A 20,801-nucleotide genomic window follows, 5' to 3' on the forward strand; every position below is an offset into this window, starting at 1 on the left:
CCAATGTATTTTTGGGTGACATGGTAACAACATTCAGTAAGACATTAAACAGAAATCCTTTGGAAGCTCTGCCTGTGTTCACTGTTATTTTGCTGAAAAGTTAATTTCTCCCTAAATGAAAGAAAGCAAGCATGTCGTTCCAACATCTGCCCAGGGAAATACGTGTCCTGCTAACAATCATGGAGCAATTGCTGCTCTGTGTGGCCCAGTGGGGAAGAGCAGCAGCGCTGGACGGTGCAGCTGCCCCGGGCTGCAGCAGGCCCGGCCCGGCGCTCCCGGCACAGCAACACGCTGCGAGCCCGGCACCACGGGCCACGTCAGGGGCACCTACAGAACCACCACGATGTCCTTCTCAATAGACGCAGCTGACGACATACAGGAAAAATCCATTGAATAGTTTCAGTATTGCTCTTTCCTATTATATTTAATCATGCTTCCCTTACAATTTATGAAGGGAGCACTGATTATAGACACATTATTTTAGACACATTATAGACAATATTATTCACAATTAATACTTTTCATCAGTGAGCTTCCCTTGGAAGTGTATTTCTCTCTTGAAAGCTTTATTCCACTATTCAGGTTCAACTTCTAAAACTGTGTATTTTATTTTTCAGGTCTTTCTCCTCCTTTGCTGGTAAGTCCATTAAAGAAACTATTTTAATAGATGGTCACTTCTAACTTTTTCTGCCACCTTAAATGATGTTTACTATAAGCTCTCTTCTGATTTTATTGCTTTCTAATTACTGAATAACAATTAGACACTGAAAAGCAAAAGGGTATCTGGGGTTGCTACCAAGGCGAAAGTACCCCCTGGGAATGAAAAACAACCCATGGCTGCTGCATCTGCTGAATTCTAAGGGAAATTAATTTAGTCTAGCTACAGGATGGACACTGGGGTTATTAGTGCCACAGGCCTTTTAAAATGTATACCTAAATCCTCACGAATTATTTTAGATTCCATATATCTTTGCAGCTTTCTAGTTTCACAACTTCATCATAACATGGAACTTAACCACTACAAAAATTCTTATAACATGCAAAGCTTTTTTAGTTACATTTTATACAGGATACCTCAGTATACATCCTCTCAACAACCTATATTAGTTTGCATGCATCAAGCCTGTAACAATATTGAAAATGCAACATACAGGCAAAATCTCCTGCAAATTACAAGGCAAACGTGAAAGTGTCATTTAAATTTTGGAGATATGACCTTTGTCATTTCCTACATCAAAAGGATACCTTATCTACAGCAGAAATGATGAGTAATGCATGTATTACACTGCTAAAGGTTATTCAAACAGGCATAATTTTAGAGTATCCTTTCTAATAAGTCTCCTTTTGAACTTATCTAACAGACACCGCAATATTCTAGAATATTGCGTACGAAACCGCAATATTCTAGAATGCTCTGAGCTCACTGAACTTACAAGAAAAGCAGAACAGGACCTGACTCCTGGGTTTCTGTTCTCAGCAGGTTCTGTATGTCTTGGGGAAAATGGAATAGTTGCTGCACTGCAGTTTTTCCTTCTCTTTGTATGATGATAAACCATTTCTCATCTTTCTGACACCACATTTCAGACAACATACAGGGAAGAGCCGTGACATTAGCCACAAGCAAGCTCTGTGGCTAAGCCATACTTACACAGTCCAGGTGCAGATGGCTCAGTTTCTGTGATGGGAGACCGAATCTAATTCTTTCCCCCATACAATTTGCAGATGACGATCTCTTCAAACTATATGACATGGAAGTATATGGGTTAAAAACATCTACATGAACTGGACATTCAAAGATTTGGTCTGTATTTATATTTGATCATTTGTCCGTTTTTACAGTAGGCTAAGTTACCCAGGTAGTTCTTTTATTCTTCACACTCATGCCTAGAGATTGTAGTCATGTGCCAGGACTGTTGTATGCCAGCTGCTGCATGCATATAAACCTGAAAGGACAGTCCCTGCCCTACAGAGCTTATTATATAAGATAGGAGAGAGAAAGGAGAACACGGATAAAAGAAAGTGGCAAGACAATAAAAGTTAGCCATGTAGGAAGTAGTTATCATGCAGTGACATCCTGATATTTATCCTCTATTTTGTAGGCATGGAAAAAAAAAGTTTACTGAGATACAAATGAAAATTATGGGGAATTTTGCATTTGTTTAAATGTGCAAAACCTCTTCTGAGACTATGAGTGGAATTAGAGAGGAAGATGGTTGGTTTGAGACAGTACAGTGCACAAATCAGAGTAACCTCTCTAATGGTTCTAAGACAGGTTACTCATATACTCCAAGAAAAAAAAAAAAAAAAAAACCACAAACAAACAAACAAAAACCTTCTGAACAGGAAAGCCACGAGAAGTAAGTACCAGAATTTGCTCATTTGCTATGAAACATGGATACATGATCTTAAAAATACAGCATTTTTTATGGCTGACGTTATGGCTTACCATTCTATGGTGAGTTACAGTACTGAGAACTAACCCTCACAGTGCGGTTTGGAAAGCATTTCACATTCACTAGCTACATGTTTAAACGGAAGAATCTCCTGGCATCATCGCTGACTTACACACAGATCCACTTATACACACTCCATTTTTCATGAGGTGCCCACATCAGCCATATAACATTACTTACCAGAGGAGCTTTGCTGATTTTTTTCTGCGCTGGCTTTTAGCGAGACAAGGCTTCGGTTTCCCCGGGGGTATACCGTTTCCTCTGCAAGTCCCAAGGCACAGCAGAGCAGCTGCTGCCTTTCCTTATATTCCTCTGCTGGCTGTAAGGAGTAATTTTCATGCTCGGTGCGTGGGACTTTCACTAGAAGAGACCCATTCCAGGTAGAACATCTCTCTGGTTCGAGTAAAAAGTTAGGTAATTTATTTTGCTAGATATCCACCCTCATGAAGCAACATTTATACCCCATCAACGTTGGAGGAACACAGCCCTCTACAGTATCTGCAGCAAATTTGCAGATAGATTTGGGGGTCAAGCATGATCTATAGGCAAATGACCCCTCAGGCTAATTCACTTGTTACATTTAAGAACGGTAGGCATTTCTGTCCACCTGAAAACGCTGCAGGAGCGAAGGAGAAACTCTGTGGATACTCTGCATCAAGTTAAATGGAGAGAACAGAAATCACTGTCATAATTCTTCTGTACATACGTGCCAATGTTCTGAGCTGTAATTCAGACAAAACTCCCCTGGATTTCAGTAGTTTGTGGAGGCAGTCTAAACTGTTAAGGTGTTTGACAGTTTTCATCACTAGTTTGGTGCATCAATTCTGTTTGATCTCCATCAATACCAATGTAATTTGATCAGATCTTCAGGAAGCTCCCCAGGCACTAATTGATAGTCCTAATAAAAATTTCTGTTTTATTATATTCCTCTACTGAAACACATGCAGGAGAATTGCCTTCAATCTTCTGCATTTTCAGGAGAAGTTTCTAGGAAGGCCAGTATTAGAAACTCCAGATCTTTAGTGATTTCAGCCTAATGGACAGACTAATTGCTCGAGTTTTTGAAATGCTCAGTTGGAAAGAGATCACAACCTGTAATTTAATGCATCAGCTGTGCACACAACTTTAGTTGTCTGTAGGAATTAAGCAAAGGAATTTAAGCAGCTAGGAATTAGCACCCACGGTTACTGCATAATCCATCATATTTTGTTTCTCTGATCCCCTACATACTACCAAGAAGCCTACCTAGATAAAAGGCAAGCCAAGAGAACTTGTGAGAAGAGCTAGGACCACGGATCCATATATCCATTGCATATATCTGGGTACGCATAGTAGGAAGTTAAAATCACCACTGTCCTCCAGGTTCCCACTTTATTTTGCTGACCTTTATATGGAGATTTTGCAGGAAAGAGCCACTTTATTGAATAGAATGTAAGAGTCGACACAACGAGAAGGGACCTTCTATGTTCAAAAGAGACATGGTACAGAAAAGATCACATATATTCTCCTCCATATTCTAATCCAAGAGGCTGCAAATCCATATTAGATTCTTAAATGGAGAAATGGAAAACAGCGCTAGCATCTGCATTTCTTGCACTTGCTCAGAGCATAATTTAGAACAGAAAGATGATTTTTTTTAACTCAAAACACAACTGAAGAACCTATACACAATTAAATAACAAAGTTTTGGATTTCATATAACCTGAACATGGCCTTCTTTCCAGGCACCACAGTCTAATTTCACCCACGATAAGATCAGAAATAATTGCATTACTGGAGATATAAAATATACTGCACATCTGTAGATCAATCTTGAGGACGCGCGGGATGGAAGGAGGGAAGGGTTTCATGCAGCTCACACAGGAAGAACGGGCTTATGATAAATACAGTCATTACCACTGTAATGAATAGGGCTCTCCAGCTTAACAGAGCTGGGGTTTTTCTGGCTACAGCACTTCTAGCCCCTGCAAATGAACAGCTCGCAATACCAATTACTAACTTCTTCAGTAACAGCTTAGCGATGATAGAATGAACTTGTTCGTCACACTAATAAATTCTTCCTACACATTTGAAGATGTATGGCCATTGGGTAAGTCAATTTTGAATGCAAAAGAACGAAAAGATAAACCCACTAGGGAACCTGGATGCAGTATCAAAAAGGACAAACCACTTCTTGAACATTATATTACTACTCACTATTGTCCTATTTTAACATCCTGTATTGATTTGCTATAATCATCACTCTCTAACTTTGTCATCAGTCAGGTTATACAGTGGAAATTCATTCTGTAATTAATGCTATATTGTGGAAATTTATGAGATTGCCAAATTTAGAACAATGATTTATACTAGAGGAAAATGTCTACAAGTGAACATTATCAGCCCAACTGTCACCCAAATCTCTGAATCACATCTCATAATTCTGATTTTCCTCTAAAATACTCCTTGCTTTATTTCAATATTTTTCCCTAATATTTTGAAGGGAGGGGATGCTAAGGGTTCAAAAATGTAAACCAGTATAGATTTAATCATACCAGTTAAAAGCACCTAATCTATCAGCATCAAGCAAAGCAGACATATCTGCCTATGCTAAAAAACAGATAAGTTTTCCCCTGCTGTTACTAACAAAAAGTATGAGTGATGGTTTAAACGAAAAGTAACGGTATCAAATGCATATTTCTTCACTTGAGATATGTTGAACTGAGAAATATTTAAAGCAACTTTTTTTTTTTTTTTTTTAAAAAAAGATATTTTCCTTTTAATGCGTATTTTAATCTTGAGACGATCTGGGAAACCAACCAAAAGAACTAAATACTTTTATTTACACAGTGATACACTGCCGACAAGTGTTGGCTACAAAGGCCAGAAGTCAAGTTCCAATCTTTCGAGCAAAATCCACAATAGAAAGCAATACCATCACTTCACATTTTCTGGGAACAGTCTGCCTTTTTGCTACCCATTTGTAGTTCTCTGCCAAGCTTCCCCCACACCATAATGACCTGCTAGCTACTGTGGCCTATTCATCAGTTAATAAAGCCTTGCAGTGTAAGATCCTGCATTATTTGGCTTGATATATTTGAAGCCACATTTAATGCCATTAGTGAAAGATTTAGTCCTGGAAAGATTTAGTCTATAGGAAAGAAAGACTGAGCTGTTGTACCATGTAGTAATTTCACAAGTGGTCTTAGCTACATCACCCAGAGTACTTCCATACTACTACAGCTGTGTTTATATTACATATTTTGTCAGCATTAAAAGAAAGTGTAATTAACAGGCACTCACTCTAAGAGCAGTGAAACCAATCAAGTCTGGCTTCCTGACTGGAATTTGAGCATCCAATCACTTACTCTCATAGATACAGTAAAGAAAAAAAAAATACCATCAAAGCCTCCACCACTCTGTTAGAAAGTGGACATTGGTATGAAAGTTTAGAGGTATAACTTGTAAATGAACCAAATGAGGGTACAATCTGTCACATCTGATTTCTCTAGAAAACACAGCAAATCCTCATCTACACTATTGCACCATCAAAATATGGGAGTCAGGATTTAAAAAGAGCAACCGTATTTGTAAAAATGCATGCTAAAAATATTTAATAGTAATTTAACAAGTATGAGCACAATATTGTTAGAAATATCAACATGTTGATAGAATACATTAACTTTTTCAGTATTCTGAAATACCTGCTGTATTTTATTGACACACAAAATGCTTCTCAAATACCTTCAATATATTCTGGTCATAAAACCAACTGCAGACACCTGTGTAAAATGTGATTCACACAGAATAAAAATAGGAGATCTATTAAAATGCCTACTCTACCTTTAGCATGCTTTACTCCTACAGTCCACTGCAGAGAAATTTTAACCCCTAAAATTTACTTAGATTTATTTTTCAGAGATTGCAGGAGGTCCTAAAAAGTTCTCCAGATGTTGTCAGAACTCCTTTAATTTAACTTGAAATGTGTAGGCCAGCTCTCCTTCAACTGCTGGATGCCTGCTACCCTTCTCTGCTGGCATTGTGCTCCACTCCTAGGTCTGGAGCTCAGCATGCTGCAGGCATTAAACTTCTCTTGACCCATGCCTGGGGTCAGGAGAAGTGAATACATACTCTATTTTAATTTCTTTATAGTCAGCTTGTGAGAAAGGTCACTACACAGAGGAGTGGGTCAAAGCCCATTGACACAGATGGCAACGTGACTTAGGTGCACAAGGATGGAAGCTCACACAGGAAATTTCTATGCTGGTTTATGTATCCGAGGAAGATGACACACAGCAGAAGTCCCTGCGACTGGTTCAGCTAAACCTGGAGAAGGAGCTGATTAGAAGTTGGTGAAACGCTTTCTACTTTCTTCTTCTACGCTACTTCCAAGAGCGGGCTGAGCACTAAGCAGTAACATGGAGGTGCTGTGGATGGCAGGATTGCCCTTCTGCAAGCTCAGTCCCCAGGCCACACACTGCACCCCACTTTGAGTCCATCTACCCCAGGATAGGCCTAGCCTGAGTCCCAGCCTAAAGCTATGGCACTTCCCTCTGGTCCAAGCAGATTCCTGTATATGTATTTTACCTTCAGAATCTCGTAATTTTTACTTCAGCCACACTCCTCCTTGGCTTGTGCTTCAAAGAACATCAGTAAAGTTTGTTTAACAGATGGGTTATTTAATATGATGCCCAGTAAGTGGTATATAGCTTTGTATAGAGCAATCCATTATGATTAGCCTCCGTGCTATACATTTTTGAGGGACATGTATGTACCTTTTACAAGGGATCTGGAATTATTTTTGATATCCTAGTACACACAGAAACAAAACTGTAAAACATGAAGTCTCTCCCAAACATGCCCTGCTCAGAAATTGATAGAGCTGCCTTTATTTCTCATTTTTGCAGAATAGTGAAATATTCCCTGTCTCTCTAGTGTTTCTAAATATTTCCTTTTGAACTCCTATCCTCAGGAGGGGGTTTCCCAAAGGAAAGGCTTACAAATAGCGCCCCATGTCAACTTATGACCCTGAAGAAAGCTAGCTGACATGCCAGGATCTTCCCAAAGTGACATATTTATTCCTATGACATATGAGCACCTTGAACTGAATGTTATGTAGTCCGGATAGCAGGGATGAATATAGCATGATGCAATTCTGCTGATTTAGTAGGATTGCATAGGGGTGTATTTTGATTTATGGAACTCAGCAATGTTTTCATCTCTGTTTTGAAAGTGTAACAGAGAAAGGCAAAAATCAGACTGCCTGATTATCTCAATTTCTGTTTTTCCGACTGCTGCTACTTTGACAGATGTTAGTTTTAAAAATTGAAAAACTTCAGCATGACATGATGATATTATTCCCTCAGAGACCAGCATTCTGTTCAGCGCTTTTTGCACTCATTTGTAATAGCCATGTTCTTCAGCAGGTCTTCCAAATAACTGCTATATTCTGAAATAATGACACTTTCATTCTGCATTTCCACTGCCATATACTGACTTCCTCAAGTTACATAGATAAGAAGAGAGTATTATCAGAGTATGAACACTAGAAACATACATTTACATATAGCCAAATATGTATGATTTGCATATTATAGGTAATGTAAAATAGGTAACAGTAAAATTATGTCCTAAAAAATTCAGGAGCATTCGTGCAGACCCATGGAGACCAGTGAATATATAGAAATACAGCATTTGCCCCATAACAAATGTATCTGTGCCATGTATAAACAAACTTTCTCTTACAAGCCACTCAGAATTCTCCTTAAATTAACTTTTTAAACTATGGCATTTAGGCTAGAGTAGGACATTTTAATGCAGTCACAACTTTATAAGAGGGTCCTAAACTGTCATACTTTTGCATTTTATCTTCTCCATCTCAGACAAAGCTCTTACAAGCTACAATATACATGATTTAATATGTATCAATACAAGAAGCTGTCAAACTCCTGTTTCTAAAGCTTTTCTGATAGAATTGGGAACTCAAAACTAGGACACTTGCTGTGTAAGCCTTACCTTTGCTCACAGTAATAAGAAATATTAACAAGGACATGAGGACTTTGAAAAGTGTCATAGCTTTGCTGTCCTAGATTTAAAAAGGAAATAGCAATGCCGTGTCTGCTAGGTTGAGACTGACTCCTGGGAGCCTGAAGGAAAGCAGATGAAAAGCAACGTTTTTTAAATGACAGCACAGGATTCTAAATTTAAACCTCCAAATGAAAAGATCTCACAAAGATTTTAAATGATACCATAGCCTACTTTTAGAAACAAGTATTTTTAAGTGCTATTCATACATAGAAAAGCAACAGCAGAAGGATTATGTAATTTCAAAAATACATAAAAGTTCACAGTTTTTGCGCTTTAAAAATAAAACCAGAAAGGTGCAGTCTTGCTTTGGTTGATATCGACAAGAGCCAAACAAAACAACCCTCCCTTGCTCATGCTTTACCTTGGAAAACGTGGTTTCAATGGGGCATGCGCAAACGCAGAGAAGCGAGGCAATGGCCTCATGCCAGCTACTGTGCTGGAGCAAATACTGCTTCTTTCTAAGAAAACACTGCAAATATCTCTGCATAATACTGCACCTGCATCTGTCTAATACTAACAGAATGTCTCACATTTTCTCTGGATGGTTTCTGAAGCACTCAGCGGATCACCATAGCCCCAAGAGAGAGCCAGGTCACGGGCAATAAATAAATCAGGAGCCTACTAAAATGTGCCCTCAGCCTATTAACGTAGATTTCAAACAGCTTTTTACCAATGGACACCTGGCAGCAAAATGGGGATTCAACACCCCTAAATGTCATATTGAATTGCTGACTAGAGTCCAGAGATATTTACATTGCAGATACATTAGCCTGCGCTGTAGGCACAAAATCTTTGACCTCATTTAAGCTACTGCAAAAACAGACACACAAAAATGGCAGCGAAAAACATAGCTAAAATTAGAAAATGAGGTATTCAGACAGCATGTGTTAAATACTGTTTTATTCACTGTCAGAAGAGGAGGGCTGGAATCAGGAAGCTCCATAAAAGCTGAAAACAACAGTGGTTTGAGTAGCAAAAAGGAAGTGAGAACTAATCTGGCTATCTCCTCAGTCTGCCTACAAGCAGCAAAATTTCTTATATTCTTTACATATGATTTTACAAACTGAAATTGTGAACACGTCCAGCCATTAGCAGCTAGCTAAGGCTCCTGATCGATGGTGACAAAAACCGAGCAGACCTGCTGCAGATCCTTGCATAAAAAGCTACAGTTGCGTGGAAGCATCTGATCTTTGCTAAAAGCCAAACTGGTGTGAACAGGAGCACTGTCTTTCCACAACAAGGACTTGCACAACTAGTGCAAATCCACCAAACAGGTGAATTGAAGCCCTTGCATAAAATACAGAGAAACAAGACCATAGCTAGAAATGGCCTAGCTCATGAAGAAGCTGTGTCTATTCTTTCTGCTTTCATTGGTATTCGACGATATTGTGAAAATGGTAAGTTTTCTGAATATTATGTGCAGTGATTCAAGAATCTCACACAACCTCTTTTCCCCCTCCTCACCAAAAGAGGCTTTTTTTTTGGACCATCCTACTGCCAATTTTAGCCTATCATATTTAAATATTACTCATTGGAACAGGCTGGAGTTAGTGTTGTTTCCTTCTGCTATTATTTGCAGTTCATTTTCTACCTTTAATTTTGGGGACAATAAAAAAGGTGTTAGTGATAATCCCAGTGTTTTGAACTTTTGCCATGAATATTAATCAATATAAACAGATGAAGCTCTTATACAATGCTTCATCTCAGGCATTTTAGGGTGCCTTAGGGGAAAAAAAAATATCTATGCAGGAAGCTTGAAGAGGAAATTGATTTCTCTGAAATTTTGCCAACAGCACCCCCAATGCTATGAGTAGTTTTCTGAAGTATAATACAATACTTGAAACTCCATAATAACCCAACTAATAAAAACAATCAAAATAACACAGGAGGGTAAGAAGGGAAAAACCAAACCACCAAACAAACCCTAATAGTAGGGAAAGAATGTACTATTTTCAACTGTCCTACCCAAGATTTTTTATTATTATTTTTATTTTTCTTAAATCTGGCTTGGAAGTCCATTGCACCCCTGGATAACCTAAAAAAAAAAAAAATGAAGTAAATGAAAAGGAATCACAGAAGGGAATGGAAGAGTCTGGTTGTTTAGGAAGAGACAAAGTAAACACAACATAATTTCAATCATTTAGAAGCCAAGAAAAAGGATCAACTGTGTTTGAAACACGTGATTTATTATAGCTTATATAGAGTCCAAGTATGCACCAACTTCCCCCTCATGGGATTTGGATACTAATCCCACATGGACTTTTACCTACAACAACCTGGGAAGAAGGCCAAGAACAACATTTCCACTGGCCTTTGATAGCTGTTTTCTATCAAGCCAAGGAATATTACAGAGGGATACTCAAAAAGTACATGTATTTTTATGCTCCAGAAGTCTGGACCAATTATTTGTGCAAGCAAAATCTCAAAGAAAACCTCTAAATAAGGTCAATAAAAAGCGACATTCACATAGGTCATGTGCGATGAATAGATGCTGAGCCCAAAGCCTGAACATCCCTGCTGCTGTATCATACAATTTTTAAGATTTAAACAAAACATGAACATAACTGAGATCTATTGCTTTACATAGGGGCATTTGGAGTAAGAGTTAAATACCTTAGAGCATCTCAGATGCCTAAACTTAAAAGTTCAGTGCCAACAGAAACATATACCCCATAATCAAGTCCCAATAGCAGAGGAAACAAGAATGAGCACGCAAGCTTTGTGCCAAACCTGCTCTGTGTCTAAGTTTAAGCAAGTGCAGAATACTTTGTACCTTATAAGGACATAGCAGTGGGTTATTTAAACCTTAAATAACAATTTCCACAGTTATAAAGTTTTACAAAATTAGTCTTTTAACCTGTGAGATATTTGCATTTCGTAATTTTACAAATTTAAAAAACAATTACTTGATTTCCTGCACAAAAAGGATTATAGAAGTGCAAGGAATCATGATAGAAAGTAGGTTATGGCAGTTTAGGCTCAAAGTCAGTTGAATACAAGCTGAAGTGCATATGTACAAGTAGACTTCTCCTCTCTTCCTTACTCCCAAGAAAGTTTTTTATTACCTAAAGGAACAGCTTCCTGTTTATTTGTCCATAAAGTACCAAATTTCCTCTTGAAAGAACTAAATTGAAAGTTTACATTAGGTAAAAAAAATGCTGCTTGTCATACTTGTCTTACATCAAATGACAAACAACAAAAATTAATTCAGTGTGAAAACTTCCACTGTCTTGGATTTTTTTAAGGCACTTTTATAATTATTCAGTGTGTTTCCTGAATGTTTTTGTACATCTGGATTATAAATCCAATTATTATTACATGAAAGCAGCATTCTGCATGGGAATTTGAATAGAGTTTTCCTATTTTTTCTTAGGATAATTAGTATTAAAAGGCCTCTGTTGAATCTTAGCTAGTTAAAATGATGGTAACTTTATCTCAGAATAGTAATGCAAATGAAGTATTTAAACATCCAGACACCTATTGCAGGGCAATGGAGAGAGGCCAGTTCTCGCTCACAATGTTCTTTCACTAAATTGAATCCAGATGTTTACATGGAATAAAACATTAACAAATGTCTCCCAAGGGCAGCCAGTCATTATTGAGTGCTTTAATAACCTAAATCAAAAATTCTTTAAGGTGACAACTAGCCATTAGCTGGAAAGATACCTTGGTTTATTTTATGTTTTTAATAATTCAGGGTGTATTAACCTAATTTAATTTCAGCTTGTCATCATCAAAATACTTACCTGGGATAATTCTGAAAAAGCTATACAACAAGACATTTGTGAAAGCAGCAGTAACTTAGTTCTAAGCACATGCTTCCAATTTCTCTTTTTTTCCCCTGTAAACATAAGTTACTTGTAGTTTTTTTTTTTTTTTTTTTTTTTTAATATCACAAATCGGGAGAGGGAGAGATCTAGACATAAACGAAAAATCTATATTTATGTTTTAAAGCTTGGCTTCAATAGCACAACATTTTGTCCTTGTAACAACACAGTATTATTTAACAGTTTTTCACTTCTTGAAGATTAAATTCATAGAGAGGCTATTATTTAATAGGATTTTCCTGGAAACATATTTCATCCATACACTTTAGAGAGTCAGGTAGTTTTCCCCAAAACAAACATAGCTTGTTTGTATTTACAGCTTGTAAGCTTACAGATCTAAATTCCAGATTTAATAGAAGTCAGTCTGAAGCTAACTGTAAGGACTGAACAGCAGGTCAAGAAAAATAAATTTAAAAAAGCTTTTACAATATGTTCAAACATACAGTGAGGTAGCTTGTGAGTCTCATTTGCATTTCAACTTACTACTTTGTTCTTTTTGATTTAATAGGAACTTGCATTACTTAAGAAGGGAAGTTATAGCACATTTTATTACTAAAAGTATTGAAGATTAAAAAAAGCATACTATGTTTTCTATTAATTTATTTTTCTTTCACTTTAAGTGCACTCACCCACCTGCATTCCCCCCAGTCCAAATATAAGGCAACTTCCTACCCTTAGGGCTCATAGAATGATTCATGCCCACACCTCTCGTATACAGACTCTTTTCTGACCTGCCACTAAGGCTTTAGTTAGAAAAAGTCGTGAGCTACTAAGACATATATTTTTCTGTCTCAAAACGATATCCTAACGATATCCTCTTTCTCATCCCAACTCCAGCAAATGTTTTACATGCAAGGATTCCTTTGTTCTCCAATCTACCAGAAGTATATACCAGAAGTTTTAAAAAAAAAAAAAGTGACTGTATCATGCATAAAAGTCTGGGTGAGAAACTTGGAGAAAGTATTTTGTGACCAGAAAAACTTACAAGTCTGTTAAAATGCTGTATATGGATATGAAAACTACAAGTCTACAAAAAGTATTAATATTTCTAAGAACACCTTTATAACAACAATTCCTCACAGCATTTGTTTAAGTTCAAAGAATGATCAACAGTGTCAGATACCCTGGAGAGTCTACTTGTCTTATTTAACATCTCTCTAGACCAGGAGATGGAAATATCTGGGACATGCTAAAAGCTTTCAGTGAATTTGTCATGTAGCAAGACAATGGAACATGCAAAAAAAAAAAAAAAAGCATCAGCTGAGACTATTCAGAAAAAAGCACTTATGGGACTTAACCAGCTAGATGCACTAAGAGGAAGCTAACATAAATAAAATAGGGAAGCTTTATTTGGACCTTATCTGGTTTATTTTAGAACTCTATCAGGTTAATGGGCTACCAAGTGGGACTTGTTTCCTTGAAGATATATGTTTTTTACTACCTTCTCTTCTACTTTGAGTTTCATATTAGTTACTGAAATGAGATACCAATCATACCAATGGAGGAAAACAAAAAACATAATCCAATGTTATACTGACATATAGTAGACATATCACAGAGTGTATTTTTCCCTCATTTACATTGGATTAATTGGATGGATTTACTGGAAATAGTCCAAATTTACGCAATTTAGAATACAACATTTGAGTCTACATTTTATTCTGGAAACAGTCTTGATGCTCCTAGATTGTTAGTACAGACTGGAAAACGGGTCCATTTCTTCCCCCCTATATCCTCTCTCTCTTTTCCTTTCCACGTACTAGGGAAATTTTATTCAGACCAGACATCATCCTCTTGAGATGGAATTGTCTGAAAGGGGCACTTCTGTGAAATATCTGGGAAGAGTCACAGCAGCACTCAAAAACCTAACAGTTGTAGCCTGAATGCTTAGGTTACTTTTGAAAATCACTTGTAGCTGCAACATTCTGCATTCCTGTTTACCTGAAGCTCTTATGAGATTATAGCTTTGCTTGGTACTTCTTGGCAAACATATTTTCCGGCTGTCACTAAGCCCTATCTGGAGATTTGACCATCTAATAATGTTTTCATTACTACATAGAAACCGAATAAAGGATAGCAAAGAAGTCATCAAAAATCAAATGGCAGATTTGTACATACAGCTTCACAGAAATGAAATAAAATGTGCTGATACTACCAGAAAACCACAGATATTCATAACTTTGGATGAAAGTAACTGATATCAAACTGATTTGGCTATAAAGCTCTGAGGAATTCTTATTTCCACAATACAGTCTGCAAGCTCTGTTAGGCCAAATCCTGAAGCAACAGCCAGACAACTGCGACTTGTTCAGGACCTATCAATATGTCTGCCAATGCTTTCATACACATTAGACTATCTGCATACTTTCTATATATAAGTCAGGAAAGTCTAAGGTGTATTTAACAAAATCTCTGGCAAGCACCAGCTTCTGAAATCAATTGTTTGAAAAAGGTTTATCCGATTTTTCAGCAGAATGATTTGGGATTTCTGAGTCTGAAGCTGGTTTCCATATTATAAATGAAGTTCTAACAGCAAAAAGACCCTTCCATGAGGAATACTTGCAAAAGTTCACAGAGATGTTCCATGTCTGGGTTTAATCTGCTCTGGAAGCACACTTCAAAGCCAGAACCGCTTAAATGAAAATACTTTATCCAAGGCTTTGTGATCTACAATGTCCCAGGGGACTACAGCTGTTGTCTTAGCATTGCAGACACTGAAATTCCATCTTCACTGTAGCTGTGGTTTGATTATTAACTACTGCATCTTGCAAACAAATTAATGAAGGAAACTTGGAAGGAAATATATTATGTAAATTTAAATCTGTAACAGCAGCATTTGTAGCCAAACATTACCACTGGAGAAATCCATACTCCATATTTCACTAAGTGTGACTGACAACAGACATCCTGAACTTTATTTAGAAACAATCTGAACAGCCACATACATTATATAAGAGAGTTAGAGACATGATAATGAACAACTCAAGCACAGGACTGATGACAGGAGACACATCTACAGAAAATGCCTAGTATGTATAGTTCTCCTGAGAACGAAATGATACTGGTTAAGAGGAACCACACAAGAGGCAAACTTCCTGTTTATAATAGCATAGCTGTCACAAAGGAGGAATCGATGTCACAGTTTGAACTTAGGAAGTATGTTAAGCAGAGGAGAAAATAACAGGTTCAGATACAAATACTTTTGTAGAATGTCTTACAACCTATACAAAGAGTGTTGCTTTATAGTAGATACAAGTCTCTAAGCAAATCACTGGAATTTATTTGCAAAGTTATCCCAGATGGTCCTTCTTGGCTTGACACCACAGTAGCTGCCTCAGTGACAAGAGTGATAAAACTCAGTCATTGTGTTAAGATAACTAGGCAGCTAAGAGAGCACATCACCATTTGGAAACTCCCTGGAGAATTTCAGTGAGCCAGCTAAGTGTCAGATACTATCACTGTCTAAAGAAGAGCAGCATCCCGCTTATGATGTGCCGAGACAGCAATGGGGACACTTTCTGGGAGAGAGCAGGAATAGGACTCTGGCTCTTCAGGAACCCCAGACAAGTGAGTAGGAGTTGGCTATAAATATAGCCTCAATTTTGGAATATGAAGTATTGGAATAATGGCCCATTATAAATAGAGCCTTGTCACCAGAAACTAAGACCCATGCCCAATCAGGAGAGCTCAAGGAATGAATGCTAGATTTCCTGCTTTCCTGCCTGATAGTGACCCCTGACTTCTTTCAGGTTCTCCTCTTCTGCCTGTAACCATTGCATTAATTTAGTGTTAGCTCATAAGCTCCAAGGCATCTTTGGTGGATTTCTGTTCATGCCACACGGGATTTAGCTCCCGGCAGGATGCTATGGATAAGTTCTGGCATGCTTCAGAATCGCATCAGTATCTCCCTACACAGTGATCACGTGCATAAAGCCTAGTCATGGAGGGACTGGTAATAAATACCAACTTTAATAAATATTAGCTTTATTCAGCCATCTGGTAAGAATTTTTGAGCCAAATTAAATGAAGATTGGCTATTAAAAGATGTCATAAGGAGTCAATTATGGACATAATGCTTAGATATCATTAATAACAGAAATGAGCTATTGATTACTCCAGTGAATACTGCTTATACACTTATGTTGCTTTCTTTATTGAATGGGAGCCAGTAAGAGGTAATATTAAGTGATATGAGAAGGAAAAATTCCAGAATTTCATCTTTCAAAATTAAAATGCGCAAAAACAGAAGAGTGATCTTCTTGAACTTGCCATTACCTCATCATTTAATATGTTGTGCTTTGAATTTCAAAACTTAAAAAGCTAAATTAAAGCTATTTTGTTACTCAAATCAAAACTCAATTTGCCCAAGTGAAAGTTTAAAGACTTAGTCCATAGACAACTATGTTTATGAATGAAAACTGCTTCTTTGTGAAGCATAATTATTTGGAAATAGAAGGAAAAAATATTCTCAATAAATTAAACACATGTTGGGAAAATTCTTTCAAAAGGTTCCATTACTGGACTTGTGTAGGTTCAAAAATCAATTTTCAATAGGATATAGACATTGTAAAGCCAATGGGAAAGTTTTACCTTTTAATAATTAGCAACAAGTGTCTGCTGTAAAGACAGTTTGTTATTGGGCTAGAAGTTTTATTTTATTTTTTATTTTTTTAAAAAAGTGTCCTTAAAAATTGAGCGAAAAAAACAGAATAGAAAACAATTGATTTCTCGTTCCACTTTCTGAATGTCTGCAGAAACAAAATAGCAAATGTTCTAAGTATTAATTAGCAAGTATTCACTCCTTTCCGATTGAAAGGAGTGGAAAAAAAATGGTACGTTTAGTAAGTATTTTCCTTGAAGAACCTAGTCTTAAATGGTAAACAGTATGTAAAACCCAAGTGGTCACATTACAAAGACAATAAATAGTGAACAGTAAATAATTAGGTCTCAAGTGAAGAAAATATGAATATACCTTTCAATGCACTTTACTAGAATACAAAGATCTTTGGCATAAATTTAGATCTCTCATTGCATTTTTTTTGACCATGCTTAGCTCTGCAATCTTACAAACCAGCCTTTCCAGGCAAGAACTAATACAAAAAGTACAAAGCTATACTGTATTAGTCAAGAATTGCACACAGACATACTCAGAAAGCTCCCAATTTCTGTTGTTATCTCTAGCAACCAAGTCCTGTGACCAGACTCAAAACCACAAACACTCATGCAGTTTTTGTGCAGCCCTACCATGGGCTTTTCACCTCCTGTATGATACTAAGAAAGTGGCTTTAACAACATCCTCAAGTAATGTTCCCATACTAACACTCACAAATAAACTTCTGCCTTATTTTAAGTTCCTTTTCAAAACTTGCCTGTTTACCTGTATGTATTTTTAATCCTTCCAATAAGTGTAATGGTCAGATTATAGCCATTTACATAACTATTCAGAATTAGCAGGGCTATCTGGGCACTAGTTGTTATCTAGAGTGTTTTGTTGTATATGTATGCTACAAAGCAGATCTCAAAAATAGAAGCTTCCATTTAATCTCTTCTGCATTACACAGAAATATTTGGCACTTGTTCATAATACATTGGCTTCTAAGTAACATAATAATAGAGCCAGCAGTCTGACTCAGGGCTATTTCTGAATCTGCTAACTTAATTTTTTCCAATAAACAGAAACCTTCGCCCATTATGTAGCTTTTCTGCTTGCAATGAATTATCCCAGATTGCCACATAACTAGATAATCCAGTAAAACAAATTTTGTTTGTGCCAAATATCTTTCCTTCAAAGCATCTCTACATGCTATGATGGATGCAAAGTGACTATCTAATGATTTTTTAATAAACACACCTTATACTTTTGGCTGATTTATATGACAGTAATATATCTCATGTATCAGAATCAGAGGTCTACATGCTCAGGGGGATGTGCTAGCACAAATCTACAGCACAGACATGGCAAAGTGGTAGTTAGGCAGCTAAGTCCTCAAGGCCACATTGATGGAAGTTCCCTGTGCAGACAGACTTGTTCTAGATCAACAGTACTTTTATTGGTGTATTTGCCTGGTCTGAGAGGAATATTTCCTGCATCCCAGGGATATTGGTAAATGTTTTCAGTATAACTTTGTGCATAATAAAACTGTCTGCTAGCAGAGCATACACTCCTAGCTTAAGTCCCAACTTTAGGATAACGCTAGACTGATGCCCATTCTGCCCTATCAAGGCTCAAGTTAAAACTGAATTCATATAACCTGACTTATAACTGTCTGTTTTTTTTCCCCCCCTCTCCTGTAAAAGCTGAATTGGAAATCATACACAATTTAGTGGCTATGTTGCTATACAAATGACTTGATCCTCCACAGCTTTTACAGTTAAAAAACTGTGAGATTAATGGGGGTTTTAATGGTGAGAATCAAACCTCGCCTTCTCACCCCAGATATTAAAGAACAAATAAACCCTCTAAATTCTATAGTTTATTTAATAACATAGACTGTTTAAACATAACTTTTAATTGGCTTGCAGTTTCTCAAAGATGAAATGCTAGGACTGCCTAGCGAAGGTAAGCAAAATCTTGTGCAATAATATATATTTTGTCTCTGAAGTAGGCACGAATTAAGGATGTGCAGTTTCTCATAAGAGATATTTAATTGTTGCTAATAAGCTCTAAATATACTTTCTGGTTTATATACAACTTATATTAAGAATAGGTATTCATTTCAGCGATCTCAACATGTTACTTTTACTTCAAATCTAACTTAATAAAATCCAAAATAATCGATGAATTGGACTGGCTGATCCCACACCTCAGATTTCATTTGCTGGTAGTTTAATTACAACTTTTCAAAATATCAATCTGAAAAATTCCTGTCAAAGTTTAATGTTATTTTTGTCCCTTAGGGAACTAGAAGGATTTGATTTAGGGAGACAAGTCATTTTCTGGTCATTTAAATCCAAATCAAGTGTCACCACTAAATGCCACCTCAGAAAACAAAAGGGCCAATCTGAGAAACACATCAGATTAAATAATTAAGAAACAGTATTTAAGACAGTAATTGTCTCTCTGGCTGTCAGAGAATCCACTAGATAAAAAACAACAATTCCTCTGATTACTATCTCAGGGTTCGAGCACAATCCAGACTTCGAGAAGAAAGGAGTTAAGATCCATAGTTTGTGTAGTGGAACAGGTAATGGCAATAAAGGCAGTGGCAGCAGAGAAGAGATTAAAAGAGGAAAGATGACTTAGGAAAGAATTTTCCTGTATAAAACTCTCCATGCTAACATCGCAGGTCTGTCCGGCTCCTGAAAGCAACGAGTTAACACTGCGTAAGTGTATGACATCTTGGTTGTCCGTCACTTTTGAACTTTTAGTACTACTGTCCATTTTGCTGCTTTTTTGTGAATGAGAAGGGGATTTTGATGACCACTTTTTAAATTGATGGAGAACACTAATAATTTTAAGAATATTTTAAAGAAACACATTTCTATTTCAGCTTTCATACATGCTTTCATTAAAGTGGATAATGACTGCTATAGACTTCATTCATAATAGCAGATTTTATGCAATCTCATAAATAAGCCATATTGAATTGTTGCCTTCTGAAATAGTAGAAGGTGTTACTGTCTCACTCCCAAGGTTATTTTTAGAAGGGCCGATCATCTGCAATTACAGCTGACAACACTGAGAGATGCATAAGTAACTTCAGCTCTTTCTAAGTCACCAGATCCTAACTGCTGAGTATGCAGAGACGCACCAAATTTGGAACAAGTTGTAGGTATTTTTCTTACTGCACATGACAACTGAGCTGGCCAGTTGAGGGACGGGGAGGGAAGATTAGATTGTCCACTTTGTTCCCCAGTAGACTTCATCTACACTATTTTTGCTTTATTTCTGTCCTTTGTCAATTGGAAGATCAAGTACTAATATATTTATGCCACCTTATGTGGGATGATTCATTCCTCATATTGATCTTAGACAGAAATTTGCCACAAAACAGACAAATGCTATCTGGCCTGCAGCACAGAAATACCAGCTTTTACCTGCTCTAGAAGTTTCTGCTAACTTAAACAGGGAGACACGCACATTTCTGTAAGGATAGAAACACACAGAGAATAGCTGAGCATCTGGAGATGGGTAGCGTATGTTATGAAGGGAGTTGAAGAATAATAGATGGAAGTTCCTTGTTAAAGCAAGAAGAATGCATGCCCCTAGGCTGCAATAAAGAACAAGACATCCCAATTCCCACTGTCCTTAAGTAACCACTGCAGCCATCTCAGCAGAGAACAGCTTTGTCGCATTAATATTGTGCTATTATTCAGTTCTTTCCTCTTCCAAGCACACACATGCTAGCTGTGGGTTTAGTCACCTGTGTTTTCAAATATATGCTACATAAGAAAAATGAAACTCTCCCCAATTAGTTTATTTGCACAAGGCCTCAAGTTCGTCTATGTTAATTCA

This window comes from Tinamus guttatus, unplaced genomic scaffold, assembly GCF_059628265.1.
Source record: "Tinamus guttatus ecotype Peru unplaced genomic scaffold, ASM5962826v1 Tinamus_guttatus_pri_ptg000389l, whole genome shotgun sequence".
Classification (NCBI taxonomy): Eukaryota; Metazoa; Chordata; class Aves; order Tinamiformes; family Tinamidae; genus Tinamus; species Tinamus guttatus.